Raw genomic sequence first — 14,989 nt, forward strand, 5'->3', positions numbered from 1 at the left:
CTAAGTATTTTTTTCCAGGTTTTGACCAACTTTGTTTACATACCTGTAAATCGCCATGGTCAAAAAAATCAAGAGCACAAACATTGGGTTTCAAAAGGTAACGGTGATGTCAGTTTTTATTAGCAAACAACACTAATAGCCTCACGTTACGTGAACAGAGCAGTTTGTTTAAATATGCTAACAGGCATTTACAGGTTATAGTGTTTGAGATGTTTTGCCACCAGCTAAGCCCCGTCCCTCAAAAATGATCACATTGTTTACAATCTGTGAAGGGGTCTATAGGACACATTGTTTAAGATGTGCAATATTTCAAATTTGAGGAGTGGTTAGCACTGAGACAGCACAGCAAGAAGGTTCAGGGTTTGAATACACTGGCTGACTGGGGCCTTTCTGTGTGGAGACTGCATGTTCTCCATGCGTCTGCGTGAGTTCTCTCCAGGTACATGCTTGTTAGGTTGACTGGTGATTAGGTGTGAATGGTTGTCTGTCTCTCTGTGTTAGCCCTGTGATAGGCCAGTGACCTGTTCAGGGTGTACCCTGCCTCTCGTCCAATGACAGCTGGGATAGACTCCAGCCCTCCGCGACAAATGGTTACAGAAAAAAAACCTGACTATTTCCTGTTTGTTATGAGGCCGTGGTGGAGTAAATTAGATCCTGGCAGGCTGCCATAGTATTAACATTGTATGGGAAACCCTGAGATTGGTGGTCAGGACTGGTGAGCCTTTAGCCTTGCTAGTAGGCCATATTGTACGACTTGTTTCTTTTTTTTTTTTTACATTGCTTGCGGTGCCTCCCATAGTATAAACATTGTATGGGAAACCCTGAGATTGGTGATCAGGACCAGTTAGCCTTTAGCCTCGCTAGCAGGCTGTCTTGTTTGCCTCGCTTCTGTTTTTTTCTCACATCACTCACGGCGTTTCCCTTTTCCTGTGCTGTTTCTGGAAGGGGCACATTCTTATTCCCTGTTTCACAAAGTCTACCCATGTGTGCCATGTTGTCTACCCACCTCTCGTGTATGCGGATAGCAGTGACAAAACAACAAAAACACAGATGTCACGGGATCTAGAAAAGCTGCTCCATTATGTCACTTACATACCTGCAGAATCAGTCAATTGCAAACCCAGCTGCAACATGTTGTAGTCTTACTCTTACACCATTAGAGGCACACTGGCATGAGAACACATGGTATATCCACAAGAGATAAATACCATATGGCCTCTGAAGGTAGAGACTTCTTACAGCCTAGCAGCAGCCGTCAACTTTAGCTCTGATTTGGGATGATTGAAGACCGCGCCATTTAATGAGGGTTTTAAAACACACCACCTGCTTGGGAGGCGAGGAGGCACGGCTGGGGGATTAATATTTATCTGTGGTACCTTGAAAGCCGTGGCAGATGATAGAAAGTTATGTTTTCATGAAGTCTCCCCCTTCTCTTGTCAGATTTGTTACAGGGGCATTTAATAATTCAGCGTTGCATACGACCACCCAGGCATACACACGGAGAGTCATACTTCACTTAAATTATCTGATAGTTAAGGGATTTGCACAAATCTATTGTTACACACATATTCACACACACACACACACACACACTGGCTTATATTGTTGAGTGCACTTTTACATGACTGATACGTCACTGATCCTGAGTGATTTCTGCCAGTGCCTCAGGCTGCAGATTTATTAGTGTCATATTAGGAGGAAATGGAAAAAAATTACCCGAGGGGTTTGAGTATTTCCATTTATTTATGCACTGGTGAAAAAAAAAAAAAAGTAATATACTATATCTGACAAGGAAACTGGGAATATATTGATATCGAGCATATGCTGTAGGCAGGTGTAGTGCGTGAGTCAGTAAGTCTTTGCCCGTCTCTATTTTAATGAAAAGCTGTCAAAAGTGCTGGGACTGTATCTGAAATGAGTGAATTTGATGTAGTGTAACAAAGAGAAAGTTTGCACAATCATTGGGATTCAAGGTTTTAAGAGCATTTTGACTTTGCCTCATCATTAAATAATTTCAACTTGTGTGTGCGTGTGTGTGTGTTGGGAACCAAATATTGGGTTAAATATGAGTGCCCTGAGAGGAAATATTATTATCTCATTTGCTGATTTCGCCCACAAGTGAAGTTGTGCTAAGGGAGTAATTAATCCACATTTCAGAAAAATATACATGCATGCATGTCTACGTGCAGCATATCAGTTCCTGCATCTACGTTCTGCTGCTGCATGTGTGTTCATGCGCTTATTTGCGTGTTGGCATTTTGCTCAGTTTCATTACTGAACATGTCCCACAGAGAGCCACGGCCTCACTGAGAGCATTTCATTCACAATTCATGTATTTTCACTCCCTCATCAATAATGAGTTTGTGAGGTCATCACCGTGTGCCGCGCCGCAAGGGCTGCAAGGGCTGCTGGGTCTGTCGATAGCAGCGTGATGAAAGATGTTTATAATGAAGGCGGGGTGATGCAGAGCATAAAATCTGATATTATGTAGAAAGCGGGGTTTAACAGAACCAAATTACACGTCGGGTAGGAAACATGCCGGGCTCAGATCTGGCAAAACGTCTCAACAGTCTTGAGGGCTAGATGTTTGCTGGTTTGTTAAAGTAATTGAGAACATTCATCTGAATGGGTAAATTTAGGAAAATTCATGATGAAAAAAGGCGAGGCAAACACAACTGATTATGACAAGCCATCATGGACAACTACTGACCTTCCAAATGCAATAAAATTCATGTTCTTCCTCTCCTCCCATAAAAAAAGACAAGAAAAAAAGTCAATGGATTCAGAAAAAGAAAAGGTTGTGACAATGATATGTTTGCATGTGCCACAAACACTTAATCACTTTAAATTATGACGCTAACGTTAGCTAATGTCAGTAGTGAATGTTGATGCTGAACTGAAATGACAGTTGGTAACGACAGAGCAGAGTTACGTTACTGTAAAGCATTTTTTTTTACATAATAAAAGGGTTAATTTTGGCTAAGCTTCATGCTGTATTTATGTCATGATTCATTAATTTAACGTTATGGAATGATTATGAAATGAAAAAAACGATTAATCACAATTAAATATCATTAATTTTTAATCTATATTCATAGTGTACGCTACAAATTGAGTGTTCTGACATATCATTATTGGAATGTTCACACAACTGGACAGATTCATACAATATAATATATAATAATGAAGCTATATAATAAAGCTGCATGATTTAATTTTTCAAACTACGGTCATATGTTCAAAAGTATAAAAGCCACAGATTCGATATTTATACATATAATGTGCTCACACATGGGCAAATTTGTGAATCTTACAAATTTAATGAGTAGCAATGGTTAGAAAACATTTTATTGTCTATTACTAAGATCAACTGTGTGGTTACAATGCCACTCAAAGGGTTAAAGAGTAACTAAGTTGCTTTACTAATTACTGATTTTAAAAGTATTTTTCTAAGTCTCTGTTTCCCCCCGGGGATGCGAACCTGTGGCCTTCCTACAAGCTCCACATCTAACCACCACTCCAGCATCATCAGCTGAAAGTTATCTAGATCCTGGAGTGTTTTTTCGCAGCATATGAAACCAGCCTGAGAGAGGCCAGTGAGCAGGTGATCAATAAATACATTGTTTGGATGAGCTGACAGCTCTGGAGGCGTGAGCTTGGATATTTACTGGTGTTGAATGATGGACTTTGAAGAGGTTGTTTTTTTTTTTTTCAGCCGTGAAGGAAAGAGGTTTTGAAACGGGAGATAAATTGACTTTTCTTGCATTGGTGCTTGCGGTAATCCAGCTGAGGGCGAAGGGAGTCAGAATGGAGGTTTGCACAGGAAAAAAAAAAAAAAAAAAAGATCGAGAACTGCCAACAATCAGAACGAGAATGTCTGTGTTCAAAACCGTCCAATTTAAATGGGCATCACGTTGAAAAGCTGCGTTGTGCTATCTGAGATTAAAATCACCAGTCGGTGGCAGACAAGCATCTAATTCCCGTCTTCTATCAGGATAAACTCAATCCCTTGACAAGCATGGGTCAGCAGATTTAATAATAGCTGTAATGCTCTCACGGGTGAAACGTCTTTTTTTTTTTTTTTTTATGACATTCTGGGGAGTTGAGAATAACATCTTGACCTATTTGCTTTGCACTATTTTTTTTTATATCTGTCTTGAGGTGAACCAGTTGCTGCAGAGGGGAGGTTAGCTCACCTAGCAGAGGAGAGAGACTAATGAGTCCTTTGGGGCGCTAATGGCAGACTAAGGTAGAAGGCCGAAACGGCTGCACTGGTGCGTGAGACACCTAAGGTGGAGGCACTTTCCAGCAACCGCTGACGTGAATTGAGTGCTTGGACTGATCGCATCGTGACCCACGTGGTCTGAGCGGTAGGAGCCGCTGGAGTGACAGGAAGGGCTGAGGTTGGTCTGCATTGTCCAGAAGGTGTGGATGATGGAGCACCAGAACCACGTTTCCTGGCAGACGCAGATATTTTTCCTGGGGGAGGTGGAGAAACGTTGCTGGCTTTAACTGTGCCTGCGAGCTGATGAATCTGAGGCAGCTGCAGGATCTCGGACTTGGAAAAAGCTAGCCGGACACGCTTCTGGTTAGCTTAGGTGTAGCCTGAGGTTGATTTAACATCATTGAACACATCAAACATGATCTTTCAGATCCAAGGCGCATTATATCGGCACCTGTATCTGTTGTATTTGTTAACTTATCCTCAGCCACCATCATTTCAGATTGGTTCCCAGATACAAGAAGCTGGAAGTCTTTACCATAAGGCCTGAATAGATGCTTACTTTTGGCGTCTTTTGGCACACTGTATAAAGAAGTTCAAACAAACAAAACGTTTTCTTCACAGGACGTCAATGCGCTTCTACAAAAAAAAAAAAAAAAACACCCGAGACATACGGTGCAGTGTACTGCTGGATGGCGTCTGATGTGACAGAACACTGGCTCAGAATAACACATGCTGCTGCACTTTTATGCCTCGAGCTGAATAATTAAAGCCGTTACAGCGATACAAAACTGAAATGTTGGAAACAAAATATGCTGTTGTCTTTTTTTTTTTTCATGCTTTAAAATAGCTCCATTGGTATTTTGCTTCCCCTCCATACTGTCTAGTTCTTGCTGTCTTTCCAGATTGTTCCAGAACGCGATGGGGTCCACCTTGCATGCGCTTTGTATCCACACCATGAGGTGCTAACACATACGGTCCGTAAGTAGAGAGTTGAGTTTGGAGAGACAAATGCCAGCTTGTATGTGAGACTGAGGTGAAATAAACCATATAGTTGATATTCCACAGCTTGACTGCAGAGTAGTAACGGAGCTGCATACATATTTAATGTATGACAAACACATTCTCGCCATGGTAATGTGTCATTATGCAGGGCATATGAGTGAGTGTATATATGGTATACTGTGCTGTACAATGGTCACGGTAGTAATTTCCCATTACTGTTTTTCAGTCATTAGGCAAATTAAAATGTAGAGCATGTCTGCCGGCAAAAAGGCTTTATGCCACTGTTTCATACTGATATTGAATATCGTTTGTCTCACTTTGGCTTCCTCGCGCGTTATTAGACGATGATCTGCCGTTTGCCATCACCACAGCTCCCAAGTTAACAGCCGAACCTCCCTCAGCTTTGTGGCGTCTCTCCTCATTACCGACTCTCTGTCTAGTCTGGATGTGGCTGCACCAGTGCTCCCGTTCTGCTTGGAGAGAAACAAATAAAACCACAGTCTGATTTAGAAAAAAAAATTGTTTTATTTCTTTGATTCTTCATCCTCACATACAGTATATTTAAATTTGATACTGTATAAATTGGGAATTATAGATTAAAATATTTAATCGCAATAAATCACATAATTAATCGCAATAAATCACATGATTAATCGTAATAAATCACATGATTAATGTGATTAGTGAAACCTGAAAAATATAGTTTGATTTCCTACACTACAGTTCAGACTGCGGTTACGGATAAAGTTATCACCATGTGTCAATCTCTTGCCTACACAAAAAAAAAATGTGTGTAATAAAAATGAATTTTCTTTGTTCTTCAAACATTCACAGTGAGCGCTATTTGTAAAGTTTCACAAGTGCCAGAGCTGCTGAGCGCGCAGAGAGTGAGCCGCGCCACATGTAAGAACATGAATATCACCACAGATATAAATTTATAAAGATTTTAGCCCCGCAACTGCAAAAACATCCCGGCTGCCGGGATGTAACAACATATACCTGCCAACACGCTGTTGCCTTTGACTGTCTCGCAGCCTCATCAAAGAATCCATTTCGTACACCGCAGGGCCATCTCGAAGTGAATAACATCTATTCATATTTCAGATCCGAATCCTTGAATAATGTAGGCCTACACAGACTGAAAATGGTGCCTGTCCAATATGCCTCTTCATGGTTATGTTCCATGGATGGAACAGTTACAAATGTTGGTACGTGACATTTTATGGGTGACATTTAAAGATGAAAACGTCTATTCAGCTCGGTCTTTACAGCGTGGTTCTATATAAGGAGGATTATGCAAACAGGAACTAATTAAAACTGAGATAGTTGAGCTTTTGGAAGCACGCTGTGTATTTTACCATCTAGTAAGTGAATTGAGAGATGATTTAAATGATTCCCCTTTTAAATTAGCTGTCGTGGAAGATACATATTTAATTAAATAAACTGACGTGACATTGAAACAAGTTCGAAAGGAGTCCCAGCGCAGTTCTATTAGCTAAAGTAGAAAAAAAAAAAAAAAAAAAAACTGAAAAAAACATCCTCAGCTGGAACATCCATAGTGTAAAGATAGACGAAGTGAAGCCAAAGCAAGTAGAGCTCTCCCTGGTGACTGGCTGCAGGATCATAAGTTCCACCTCCTCCATGTTAGTGTATGGGCCAAACTTAGACTTAGACTAAAACACACCCCCCAATTTTTTTTTTTTTTTTTTTTTGCCAGGATGGCTTCTGTCATTTTACAACTCTAAGAACTTTTCTCTGCACAGACAAGCTGGGTATGACGGGAGTTTTTGTTCCCCAATCAGCACAGACGATAATAGAAAAAAACATCAATAAATAAGTAGTTTCGGTAAACCAGGTAGTTAATATAACACCGATGCATCTCAGGAAACTTCCAAATAGTTCTTTCCTCAGGTGCTCTATATCCGATGGGTGAGGTGAGAGATCAAAAAAGAGAAAAGATTGGTTTATAGCACATGGGCCTACACGTTGTAGCCATATTGGCAACAGGAAGTAGGATTTAATAGTAGTCTTACTTCCTCTTGGTAAGCCCTGAGGAAGGCCGATACGGCCGCAACGTGCAGGCCCATGTACATTTAAACTGTTTTGCCTTGCTTAAATAAGGGCTTTTTATAGGGCCTTTGCAATCTATTCTGTTTTGTTTTAGTTATGTGACGCTTTAGAAACAGGATGTGATGATCAATGCAAGTTGGCATGTCTATCGGTCTGTGAAGCGGTCCCCTAGGATCGTGTGAATAGGGTAAAAAATAGATAAATAGGTACAGTGTATAACCCAACATTTCCTTGTAAGTGGTGGAGGTAGAACAAAGTGTAGTATTAATTAAATGAAAATGTTAGTGAGTCTGGAGGTAGTGTGGGCAGTATCACCTGTATCCTCTGGAAAATAGCACCAGTTTGGCCAATTGCAGGGTAGTGTGAACGCATTGTGCATATTTATACACAGTCTATCAGCTGGAGCCACAAAGATGCTCTGTCTGAAACCCAAACGTCTGACTCAAAGTGCCCTTGCAGGGGTCTTTACAAGCAGCCTTCTTATTAAATCTTCTTTTCCACCCTCCCAATTCTAAAATGGTTTCAACTTTGCCGTGTTCATTATTTTTGTTAGGGATGTAAGCATGCTAACATGGCTTGATTAGTAATAAAACGAGTGCAGCAGAGGCTCAGAAAGTCATTAACTTCTAATTAAATACTATAAAATCTAAGGACTGCAAACGTATGGTGCCACATGAATAGTCACAAGATCACAAGTGCTATTTCATTTCTCCCAGAGGGGACGTGAATGTGTGTAACAAATGTCATGGCAATGCAAAATATGATTATGGTGCCACTCAGATCTCCAGCGTCCTTACAATACCTCATCTGGGAGCTAGGAAAAAAAAAAAAAAACTACACAGCATTTCATGGTAATCCTTTTAAGTGAGATATCTGGCTAAATTCACTAATGTCAATCTCTTCATGGCACGAGAAATAAGAATCAAAGGATTACCAAAGGTATAATCATTACAATGCAGAGGACAACTTCAACTGTGAGGATGATAAGTGTCTTCACAAAATACCAGGGAGTCTGTGAAGTTGACAAGATGTTTCACTTTGAGCCAAATCCTGGTGTCGTTTTACAAACTTAAAATGTGAAGACGCGACATGTAAAATATCCCAGAAGTGATGTGTTATTTACAGTTTGCAGAAACATCTTCACGTCATGATAGCACAAATCTATACACTGAAATTATTCACAATACTATCACCTTGATAACATCATACGACAGAGGTGTCAAACATGCGGTCTGTGGGCCGACACCGGCCCGGCAGAGGGTCTGATCTTTCAATAAAAGACTAAAAAGCCCCAAAATTTATTTTAAAAAATGTAAAAATAAAATCATAGGTTGTAAACTAAGGGTCGTACCACTTTAGCACACTGAAACATCCAGTCTGCTCAAGATTGGGACTGATAGAAAAAGTTGATTCTGTGTTCAAAAAATAAAACATATAAACACTGTTAGAAACTCAGAAATGAAATTTTCTGTTTTTGAATTAAATACTATCGGGCCACTCCATGCAGATCTTTTGACGTATCCACTTTCAAAGTGAAAGTGATTCCCTCCAGACTGTTAAAAATAAGACGGTTCGTATATCGTGCATTTTTCCTGCGTTTAGCGTATCATTTTTCAGAGAACGGGACTGCTGTCACAACATAAACACACAAACAAAGAGATTAAACCGAGGGAAGGCTGGACGAAAGAGACAGTCTGTAACAGTCGGGTCACAGCTTTGATCCCGTGAAGGAGCTAATGAGCAGGAAAAAAAAAAAAAGAGCAGCAACAAGATCTCCAGTGAAAGTGTCCTTGAGATAAAACACGGAGCCCTGACAATGCTCATTCAACGGGCAGGACTGTCAAATTAGAGAAGCGGCTCTTAGGGATGAGGAATTAAAAAATAACACTTGAAGCTTCACTGTGCAGCTTTTTACTGCGAGGCAGCGAAATGTCCTGTGGGCCCAGATCTGGTCTGAGACGACTGATTTCTCATTTTAATGAGCTGTTCTGTACGATTTCCAGTTTAAGAAGTTATTGTCCTCCCATCTTTACTTCCATGAAGTTCCAGTTGCATTTTGACAGATGTTAAAAGACATAGTCGGTGTGATAACAGGGCGGTGAGTTCCTGTTTATTCAAGTTCAAATTTCCCGTTTCATGACATACACGTCATGATGACGGACAATCAACGTTGTTTAGATTCATCCTCTATGGATCATGAATGTGTAATACACCAATCAGGTAACATTATGACCACCTTCCTAATATTGTCTCCCCTTTTGTTGCAGAAACAGTTGTGACTCATCAGATAATGGACATGGATCTTCTGAGGGCGTCCTGTAGTGTCTGGTAACAGGATGTTGTTAGTGGGGGTCTGTGGGTCCTATGGGTTGAAGGGAGTGGCCTCTGAGGATCATCCTACAAATACTTGGATCAGTTTGGGTTTTGTTGAGTTGGTCCTAATCTGTTTTTGTGTACGTTTGTGTCTGTGTCAGGCTGCATCCTGCTGCTTGTGGCTCCTGTCATCGAGGAGTGTCATTGCTATGCGGTGCTTGTTCTGGTCTGGTCTAGGTGGGTGGTACATGTCTAAGTAACTTCCACATGAATATATTTTAGCTCCATTTACGAAAACTATTGTTACAGCTGATTATTCTCTAAATAAATAAAAAAAAAATAAAAAAATACAGATATGAAGGACGCAAAACATGTTGATACCATGGATTCAAGGGACAGATGCATCCCTGTCCTTGTGAGTTCCCACTCGCTATAATGTGTTTGAATAAATGAATAAATAAATGAAATAACATCAATTGAAAAAACTTTGATGCACATTTCTGTCCATTTATTTATTTTTGGCCTTTTTGCTTTAAGGTTTTTGTGTGACTCTAAGGTTATGAATCAGGAATGGAAGGGGGGACGCCGCCTCATGCCAGGATTAAAGCCGCTGCCTGGGGTTAACCTATTGCCCCGTGGCCACTGAAGAGACGTGACAAACAAGAGATACATGGCCAGCCTCCCAAAAACCTGCCTTTGCAAAGCAGGTGTGTTTCAGTACTGCCTCAGGGATCCCTGATGGTGTAATGCAGTGGAAGCACCTGGATCATCTCCACTCCATAAAATATTTCTTACCATGTTCCTTTCCCTCCTTTTTTAAAAATCTTAGCCCCTCTCTTAAGGCATTCATATGATGCAGTAAAGCTCTGGTCAACAACTTGCCCAAGGCTGAACATTTTGCGGTCAGCGCCCCGTTACAAAGTCAAATCAGATTATTGTGCTTCTGCTCTCATCATCGTCATTTTGATTCTCGGCCCGTGACGGGTGTGGCTGGAGGGAATTTCACAACCTTACTTGGTGGCCAACAATCAAAGGTCACTGTGGCCATAGCTCAAGAATTCACATGCTACTTATGACAAGATTTCTTGTCATAAGTAGCATGTCTTTAATGTCTTTAATGATGATCAAATTATGACCTTTTATATCCAAGATCAAAGGTCGTGTGCACTGTGACGTTGTATCTTGGCAACTAGACACTGACACATACAATGTGGTAAGTATACTTTTATTTTATGAATAGAACTTTCTGTACATGTGCTTGAAGACTGTAGTCAACTTTGACTTATTTTACACATAATACTAGTTATATTAACTAAAAATATAGTAAAAGTAAATATCACTCACTGATAAGGAAGAGTTAAGTGCTGATTAACAAGGTTGGTGAGTTTAGAAGTCCATTTAGTAAGGAGCTTTATTAATTTTTAAAGGACCAGTGTGTAGAATTTGGTGCCATCTAGTGTTGAGGTCAAGCATAGCAACCAAATGAATACCCCTACCTTTTCAAGCGTGGAGGTTTTCCTGCACTCTAGTGTTTTCACAGTGAAGCTGCCACCTCCCCCGCCCCCGTCTGGAGTCAGTGTTGGTTCTTTCTTCACTATTGTAGAAACATAGTACTTCAGGGTCAGGATCCGACTATAAGCTCACAAAAACACAAAAGATTTATTGCTTTGTGCGATGATACACGAAACATATTTTTGAATGCTTCATTCCATTTCTGCTTATGAGTCCCCCCAAAATCTTATATAATAGCTCTTTAAACATACGAGGAAGACTAAGAAAAAAAAACAGAACCAAATAATGGGAGATTTACTTAACTTGGGTCCAAATGAATGATATTCACTTTGCTACATACTCCGATCAGGACCTACGCAATATTAGGTAGGTGGTCATAATGTTATGCCTGATCATTCCATTTAACAGCATTCTTCTTCCCAGGAGCTCTGAGTACTGTCAGGACACTGTGAACCAATGGTCTGGCACTGTAGATGATTAACTAAGTAATATTTAGTGAGGTGGCCATACCTATTGTGATTATTAATGATATCTTAAGAGCTTGTCCTTGTCCTCACAGAGAAGAATGTGTGTGCAATTTGTTCCCCACTCGTTCATATTTACATTAAAGCAATATCCATTTAATAACTATTGTCTAGAGGATACACAGAAGTTAAACCGCAAGTGATGGATGAAGCGTTTATTCTGTTAATTAATGAAACGTCAAATACTTGCGAATAGGATTAATATAACAAATTATAAACTGTCTACAACTTCTAAATTATTTGCCAGTGTTCCTGTCAGGCCTCACCTGCATCAGGGTGACAGTAAATCCGCATATCAGAGTAGAGCTTTGCATTTAATCCATAAAGCAACGCCTGTGAGTGACTCACTGCGATGACTTTCACGAGGGCCAAATGTCGACCAAATGCATGTCGCGACGTTGCAGGAAGCCGCATGAACCGCACGTCTTGGCAAACTTGCGTTGAGCTACAATCAGCCGCTTAGAAACAACAGTTGTCCTTTGGATGACACTGAATATATCTACAAGCTGTCCACCTCCGCACACAAACACGCACACACACCTATAATGAGGTCTCTGACGGCGCAGAGGTCCGGCCTTGTGTTCTGCTCTGGAATGGAGTGACATTTGGTTTAAGGTAGAGATCAAATCACATTAATAGCGGTGACCTTTTTTCCATCTTCAATCTTCATCGAATTAATTCATTTGAGAGACATCAAGGCTTTTCTCAACAAAGGGCTGAATTACAGCATTGTGTGAGCTAAAAATAACCTCAAGTGAATCTGTCATCTGCACAAGTATGTTTAAAGAAATAATAAGGAAAAATACAGAGGAGGAACGTATGAAAAACAGCTAGGCGTCACATTTAGTGCGTAACGGCAATATGCAGCCATCTCATGTGACTTTTACTGTTTCTTTAATGATCATTACTGCCTCTAAGAGCACAGCGGCATCTCCTACGAGAAAACATGTGCTCACTCAGCTGCACAGCAGATAAAGGCTTTGAAAAGTAGCTGGTTGGTGCTGAAATTTCAACTATATCTCAAACTTGGGAGACTCTAATCACACCCCGAGCAGCTATATAGAGCAGGGGTGCCAAAACCTAAGCCGAAGTGTAAAAATTATATAGAAGACTTCTAGCATTCATGGAGTTCTCAACCCGCTGTTGGGCCGACAACTCTGAGTGGGACCTGTATGGTTCCACTACAGCCTGACCGCAGGAAAGTGCAAGAAATTCAAACAAAGGGAGTCCTAAAAAAGACCCACTTTCCCATCATTCACTGGGGCATTCACACCTAGGTGTGAATTCTGGTGGAGTTAAATCCTTGGCTCTCATTGGACGAGCCCACGTTACGTCCTGTCTCTTGGCTGTGACGTCACGGTTGCTCCCAGACGCCGGCACCCTCATTGCTTCCAGATGTAACTCTCATTACTGTCAGAGGTACACCAGTACTGTTACTTTCCCTTTTCTTAACAAAGCCACATGTTCTCTATCTCGCTGGATGAGCTCGGAAACTTTACTTGTTTTTCTCATGTTCAACCGAACGTTTTAGATCCATGACGAGGACGCTGCACAGCCAGCCCTCACTTGCCTGCAGGAGCGAAGGACCAGAACTGCCATCGACCTGTCGACTACTTGCATTCCCCTGCATCCCTGCTGAGGAACAGCCACCATACACCAGCTGGTACGGACCTGTCTTTGTTCGAGCTGCAAGGAGCCGAGCCAGACCCCAGAACGACGGGGAAAAACGCCTAGCCCAAGGCTCATGAAGTATCTGGAATGTCCTGTTTTGAACATGGTTCCTGAATGCACCATTGTCTTGTGTTGTAAATTGTATAGACGGGGTGTCAGTTGGTGTTATTAGTCAGTCAGTGATGTTCAAATTGACTTACCGGGTTTTCAGCTTCATTCAGTACAGCTGCCTGCATGGTTTAGTGCATTTGTTTGCAGTGGGAGCCTGTTTCCGTCGGGAATTCTGCTTAATTGATGCTAAACCGTGACCACACTGCGGACGGCTCCCACATCCTTAGCAGTATGAGAGACAAGAAGTGTGTGGGAAACACTTCTTGCACCAAACTGCTGAGAACCTACTGGGTGCTTATGAGCCTGAGGACGTGGTTCTTCACCACATTAACCAAACTATACACTGATCAGCCACTGGTCGGCCACCTTGTGAGAATTCAATGTTCTCCTGGGAAACGTTTCGACCTGGCATGTTACTAGGTTACTTAGACATGTACCGCCCCCTAGGCCAAACCAGGCACCCCCAAAACATGAAAAACAGCACGAGGCCTCCAGAGTCAATAGATCCCAAACTGATTCAAGTATCTGTGGGATGATCCACAGAGGCCCCTCCCCTCAACCCATAAGACCTATGGGCACCCAATAACAACGTTGTGTTGCCAGATACCACAGGACACCCTCGGAAGGACCATTTCCATTTCCTGATGAGTCAAAACTGTTTTCGGAGGCACAAGGGAGACCTACACGATATTAGGAAGTTGGTCATAATGTTAGGCTTTATCTTTGCATTTAACGGCATTCTTCTTCCCAGGAACTGTGAGTACTGTCAGGACACTGTGAACTGGACTCCACTGAGCTCTGGTTTGGCACCATAGACCGATTAACTGAGTAATATTATTTTTATGTATTTCCTTCCAAGTCTCAGCTGGTAATGAGTTAGAAACTATGGGGCTCCGGTGTTTGTGTTAATGTGTGGGAGGCTGAGCTTACTATTTCATTTTTTATTACAGATACCTGTTCTCTCTGATTAGAAGCAACCAGTCTACGAGGAGAATGAAAAGTCAGAATTTAGACGCCATTGTCAGCACAGAGGTAGCAGTAAGACTTTCTTGCTCTCCCTCTGTGAGCTCCGTGCGATGGGGGGCACAAAGTGGGGGGCTCCATAGGCAGCCTGCTGCTCTCCCTCACAGAGAGAAAGTGAATTATTGCCTGTGCCGCGCTTCCGTTAGATTAATTGAAAATATTTGCATCGGCTAATTTAAATTGCGCAGCTATCTGGGTGAGACAATTCAGCGAAACTGAACTGTGAAATGAAATGAGGACTGGCCGTGGGGGAGGGGGTGCATTTGTATGAATTACTAATAATCTCAGAGCTTTATAGGGTTTCAGGTACAGGTGAATAAAGAGACGGTTAGAAAAGATGCTTGTGGCACAAGTGAGCGTTGGTAAATTAAGTGAGGAGAAAAGATGGCTCTGCAGATCTTTGTCGGGTCATAATCAGTTCCCAGTTCCCTGTTACACAATTTACCTGAGTTTCAAATCAAGTGGTGAAACATTTCATGTCTCCCATCTATTGCCGCGTTTCCATTTGAAGTTTTTGCTAAATAAAGGTGATATTTCT

General features: G+C 41.5%; 1 long non-coding RNA gene across 1 annotated transcript; it reads right to left on the minus strand.

Moving 5' to 3' along the window:
• Positions 1-757: 757 nt before the first annotated feature.
• Positions 758-14,022, minus strand: LOC125001111. The gene is made up of 2 exons (XR_007111518.1): positions 11,107-14,022; positions 758-5,697 (listed from the first exon to the last, which is right to left on the minus strand). It is a non-coding gene; the product is annotated as an uncharacterized LOC125001111 (long non-coding RNA).
• Between the last annotated feature and the right edge of the window lie 967 nt (positions 14,023-14,989).

Source organism: Mugil cephalus, chromosome 2, assembly GCF_022458985.1.
Source record: "Mugil cephalus isolate CIBA_MC_2020 chromosome 2, CIBA_Mcephalus_1.1, whole genome shotgun sequence".
NCBI classification, from domain to species: Eukaryota; Metazoa; Chordata; class Actinopteri; order Mugiliformes; family Mugilidae; genus Mugil; species Mugil cephalus.